Consider the following 6,150-nt stretch of genomic DNA (forward strand, 5'->3'; position numbering starts at 1 on the left):
ATAGAAATGTCCATGACCTGCACTCAAATGGCTGCTCCTGTTTTCTTAGGAAATATATAATCCTCCACTCTCTGTGTGAACTTAAACCCTCTCACTCATCCAGCTCTCTCTACTTTGCCGTGACCCCTGAACCCTTCTCACTGCCACAGCAGTGAAGTGACAGAATAGATGTAGAGGTATGAAAAGCCTCTTAAAAGTTAAAAAAAAAAAAAAAAAAAGTATAAATAAAATATTTTGATGACTGGGAGTAGAGTGCAGGTAAGTGGTTGAAAAGCACACATGGGTTGGATGAAAAGAAAGGAAGAACAGGGTATCATTTGGTAAAGGAATTTGTGGAAAATCATAGGGTCAGGCAAGAAATTCAGTAAAGTTTCAGGGAGCCACTTAACTGCATTATGCCTGAATGTATGTAGTTTTTATTATAGTATTTTCCAGTGTTTTACATATTTCTTGATACAGTTCCACTTCCACTACACCCCCTCTCCCTCCTCCAATGTATGAAAGAGGGAAATTTGACCCCCCCAGAAAATGTAATCTATCATACAAGGTCAAGCTCATACCTCTATGGTGAGCACCAAGACACTGTATTACTCAAACAACATTCACGTAACAATATTGTTGGCAGCATGTTCCGTGTTCATTATTTCTGCATTCATTCATTCTTCATTATAGTTTGTTTGGGCCGATAAAAAAACTTTTGTAGAACTTGGCTAGCAGCGAACCTCCTTATCGCTATCTGTTGACCTGAGGTCTCTATTAACAATATAATCACATAACTATAACATAATAAGAGGCTTTCAAACAACTTTACAAATAGGATCTAGTACAGGCACAGCCTTCCAGATGAGCCACATTGCATCGACCATTAGCTATCAATGTGCTGATGGATGTCCTCCCTTCTCAAAGTAAAGTATCAAAAAAGTAATGTTTTAGTATCATTACCAAAAGTCAGGCGTTGTATCAGCAGTGGTATGGAAAAAAAAAACTCAAAATGAATATATACAGATAAGGGTCTAATGAACGCAACCCACTTGCATTATGGGAAATTTGGGTTCCAGCTTTTCTTGGAGCTTGACCCATACTACAGACTAACCCCAACCTTAGGGAGTGCGATATAAAATCAAAGCAGTACCCCTGTAACCCAATTTCAAAAACATACATTAGGAGACAATGTTTTACTGTAGGTAGTTATTTCAGTGTATTCAATAAAAACCTGTTTCAACAGCATTAATTGCTGTTTGGGTTGAACTGTTCACAGAAAAGCTGCTTCTTCCATCCTTTCCCTCAGATGCAGGTTACATTGCAAGGCAATGCTCAAGTGTCACTCACTCACACACACACACACACACACACACACGCACGCACGCACGCACGCACGCACGCACACACACACACTGTGACTGATTCCTCCCCTGTCTTTATATACAAGCTGAGCAGAAATCGCTCATCTTTCCCTTTTTGAAAAGAGATAATGATGCTCGTTTCACAGCTCAAAGAAGTCATTAATGTGTGACACAGCCTTGAATGTAGGATATCAAAGCGCCATAGAGTGCACCCCCCTCCCGCCAACTAACGGGCACAACCTCGTTAAGATGGCAGAGACATGAATTAATCATCCGTCCACCCTGTAATAGGGCAAGAAATTGTTAGCAGCATCAGTTGTTGTGAGAAATGTCGCTTTGAATCGCTCGAAAGTATAAAAGTATAAAGCTCCTTACAAATCTTTCATCTCATCACAGGATCACCATCAAATTTACTCCACAGGATAAGCTGATGGACGTGCTCCCTCATGTACCCTCATCCAGTCTCTTTCACAGATGTGATGTGACTGGCAAGGTGAAAAATGGGAGGAGAAATTAGTAAATCAGATATGACAAGGACAGATTTAAGTGAGTTCAAATGCAATACAAGGCTGTGAAAGAGAACACTATGAGCCTCATAGCTGTGATATAATCTCATTAAAAATACACTAAAGTGCATCCTGAATGCATAACCTGTCCCTCCAAATACCAAAGGAACAAATCTCTATTCACATGAATTTTCTTTCATAGGTCTCATCCTTCCAGCATAGTAAGACGCATTTTTTCAACACTGACAGCATCGGTTTTTTTTCTTCTATATTTTTGGTAGACTGATAGGAATGGACTTTCATCATCTCTAGCCTTAGGTTTCTATTACTTTATCACTGTCTGAGAGCAGAGTTTCTCTGATCCTGGGTTATGAGGTAATGTCTTGCTCTTGTTCACAGCTAATACTTATGAGTACTAAGAGTATAAAAGTCAGCCATTATTGGTGGTCAGATGTTAAATCAATTCATCTATGTTTATTATTTAAGTGACAAAAAATTGTGGCTTTTCCAGAGGTAATTGTGCCTTTTGTGCAGAATGTGTCTTCTAAGGGACTAAAAGACTAAAGACCCACAGCAGCATATCCACCGCTGTCTCTTGGGCTTTTGTGTGTGCCAATGATTTAAAGTTCAGCAGAGGTTTTGTGATCAAAGCACAGTAGCCACTGGGAAGAAATGATGTTGTTCACATAACCTCCCCATTCCTGTTATCAGGTGTTGAGGTTTCGTTAAAAAAAAAAAAAAAAATCTCCTAGCAACCACGACTGGTACTGTGCCAGAAGAACAAACAGTTTTATACAGCGGTTTAATTTGTCCATAGAGAGCAAGAAGGCTTTGCTGGTGTAGTGATCAATTGATTTTGATTGAGCAATAACTGGTGATGAAATAGTATCTAATATGATGGATGCTGCTATAATTTGTGGTTTATTTTATTGATTAGCTACTGTGTTTGGATGACAATGTGCAGACTCTTTGGTTTCAATGACATTATTCTGTGGAGTTTTGGCAGATTTGTAAATGATGTTTTGCAGTAGGCTGCAAAAATGTTCTTTGTTTTTAGCCATGCTATCTCTGGCTATGGATGGCAATGTCTGTCTGGCAGTCGATATATATATGAAATATCTCAACAACAGATGGATTGACATGATATTTTGTACAGATATTCATGATTCTTAGATGCTGAGCCTGCTCACTTTGGTGATCCCCTGACTTTTTATTCTGTCCACTACTTTGGTTTATGTCAAAATACCTGCAAAACTAATGACATTCCCATCAGCCTCAGCATGCTTTCTGTTTGGTGCTAATTCTCAAATCTATCAAACTAAAATGGTAAATCTGCTAAACACGAGCATGGTAGCGCTGTCATTGCCAAATGTTAACATGCTGACATTAGCATTTAGCTCAAGTACAGCCTCTCGGAGCCACTAGCATGGCTGTAGCCTCTTGTGCAGTGCTTTCGTAGTGAGCTGTGTTCTAAATGAGAGCTTCACATACTTTGCTTTGAACTGCAGTAAATATTCACTCTGTTGCATCTATAATCTTCTTCGAGAGACTCCAAAGTGTGCCGTCGTGCTCTAAAAGTGAATTAATTAAGAGCAATTCTGACAGTGCTCTGAAGTTAGTCGAATATTGTAATGGTACTGTAAAGTGGCACTTTGCAAACATTATGCCAGCACACTGTGAGGTCGCGAACGTGGTCATGAAGGTTTTTTGAAGGACAACAAATGTGACAGCGGTGGTCACGAACATACATACTTTTAATATCCAAGTGTGCAGTCTGGTTATGAAGTACATTAATGCCATCTTTGCAGCTTTATGAGCCAAATCTACCAGTTATGTGATGCAACACATGCAAGCTAGAGCCATCTTGCTGTTATGTGGCCTGTTTGTTTAATCCAACTTCTATGTCTGTCAGGAAAGTGGGCAATTTGCAAGCCATAAGTGCTCTTAATATAAAATGTTGAAGTAGGGTGGCTCATTCCCACATTGCAGCATCCCCACCTTTCCTCCTTCTCTCCCACTTTTGGCTGTTTGAAGTGCTGGTTGGAGAGCTGTAACAGGAGTATCATTCACTGTAATGGTGGAGCGTCCTCCTCCACAGCCCTCACTTAGATCACTTAATCCACTTCAACAGTCCAGCGCTGTGCTCTGCATGAACACAGCACGTTCACAATGGGAGGTTAGACAGAGACTAGCGTTGACCTGTCAGCTTGCACTAAAATGCCACACTAAAACACTTGAAACCCTTGTTTCCCAGCTCATTTAATATGGATGTGGAGTATGGCTGCCACACACTAAAGAGTCAAAATCCAAAGCTTTTTTTGGCCAAAAACTTTGTCACACTGTACTTTAAAGAGGACACAGAAGATTCATTGTGATAATTATTGTGATATTAGTGTTGTCAAAATCATCCACTACGTGCTGTATTCAATCGCTTTTTTAATACAGTGGTTTGTGTATATCCCAGAGTTGTGGTAGTTTGCAGAGTAGAGTGTAAACAAAAGTCATAAAAGCCGGAAAAATGGTTTGAAACTGCCAGTCTAGTCATTGGAATGAACCCAACAGCCTTTGATTATACAATGGGAATACTTTATGTGGCTTTTCAGTTTATTCAGCAAAGTATCTACTTTCTGCTTAGGCGTAGAGAGGATTCAGTGGCTGGTTTGGAAGTTCAAAAGCAGTAGGTTATAGCAGCTATAGAGAAGGGTGTTTCAGTAGATTTAGTGGTAAGTCCAGGGCTGAAAAGTAAACAAATCAAAGGACAAACTAGAAGCTGTTGTTCTGGTTGATTTGCCTCAAGACAGTGCTGCAAGTTTCTTTCAAGGGCAGATAGCCAGAGCTCAATGGAATAACCTTTAATGCAAAATGAATGTCTGCAGTGGCTGACAGCAGGCTGTAGCCTGTGTACTTGTGTGGTAGTAGTATTAGATTGTCAAGGAAACCATTGGAATATTAATGCCGTCGTGGGCATGCACAGAAAAGAGGCAGGTTGTTAATGAGTCCATTGACAGGTTGCTATAAGGAAGGAATCTACTGTGACTGTAGGTTAACTGCTATATATGATCAGATAGCATGGATACTCTTCAAAGATACAGAGAATCCTTCTTTGATGCACCTTGTAACACCATGGAGGAAAAACAAGGTCATTTTCTTCAGCTGGGTATACTTTCAAACAATTGTTGAAGACTGGGCACATTTGCCCGTCTCACAGTAATGCAAATATACGTTTCTTCATCTGGACACAGAATCATTGTTGCAGAACTTTGTTGTAACATGCAGCCTGTCACTTTCTCTGATGGCTTTGTAATGCAGTAGTAATGAGTAGTTTCAGTTTAATTAGATGCATTATTTGTTAGTAACATAAACACTAAATAATGGAAGTCCAGCAACAGAGGTACAGATCATTAGTTGGAACAGTGAATGAGTCTCAGACAAAGTACTCCACACAATAATTTAATAAAATCAACCACAGACTAGAAAAAAGAGAGCAAAGGCATTTTGTATTGAAGTGGGGAAGAAAAGCTCAACTAGCAACAGGAAGTTTCTTTCCACCGTAAGCTTGAATTATTACATGTTTACAGTATATTCATAATACCTTCATGAGTTCAGTCAAGCTAAATGCTCTACACATCATTATTATACGTAACATCATTTCTGTATCAGGTCATGTTATCCAGCTAACTTGTAGCAATCAGATGAGACGAGGTCTGACTCTTGACATTAGCGCAAGTACAACCAAAGTGTATTTTATATTTTTTCCATTATTAATGGGGATGACGGTAGCACAGTAGCTATTTAGTACAGAAAGTACAGATTTGATGACTCATTCAAGAGCAGAAAAACACAGCTGAGCAGTCAGTAACAGCAAGGTGAATGAATCGTCATTTTAATTTGAAAGCTAAGCTGACTGCTGCAAACACAGAAATGTTTCAGATTTAGAAAGAAAGCACAGAATAAGGCAAACACTGTGAAAAACAAACCAATATCATGACCAGTCCCTCAGAATGTACAGTGTCATTGTGTGTGTCTGTCAAAGAAATATCAGTCACAACAGTGTGATATCTTTCGTAGGGTCTCTCCTGCATCAAACCCATTTGACTTTTTCTGCTTCACAACAAAATGTACCTTTGCATTCACACCAGTGCAATTATTATCAGTAGTTTCTTCTGTCACTGCTGCAAAAAACAATTCATATTGTGAGGAAAATAAAAAAAGAACTGACCATCTTCTTTCCAGTGCAATAAAGTATCAAGCCTTTCTTTTTCTGCAAAGAGCTTTAAGACGTGCTCAGAAACGTGGAGAGG

The sequence above is a fragment of the Enoplosus armatus genome, chromosome 4 (genome assembly GCF_043641665.1).
Source record: "Enoplosus armatus isolate fEnoArm2 chromosome 4, fEnoArm2.hap1, whole genome shotgun sequence".
Classification (NCBI taxonomy): domain Eukaryota; kingdom Metazoa; phylum Chordata; class Actinopteri; order Centrarchiformes; family Enoplosidae; genus Enoplosus; species Enoplosus armatus.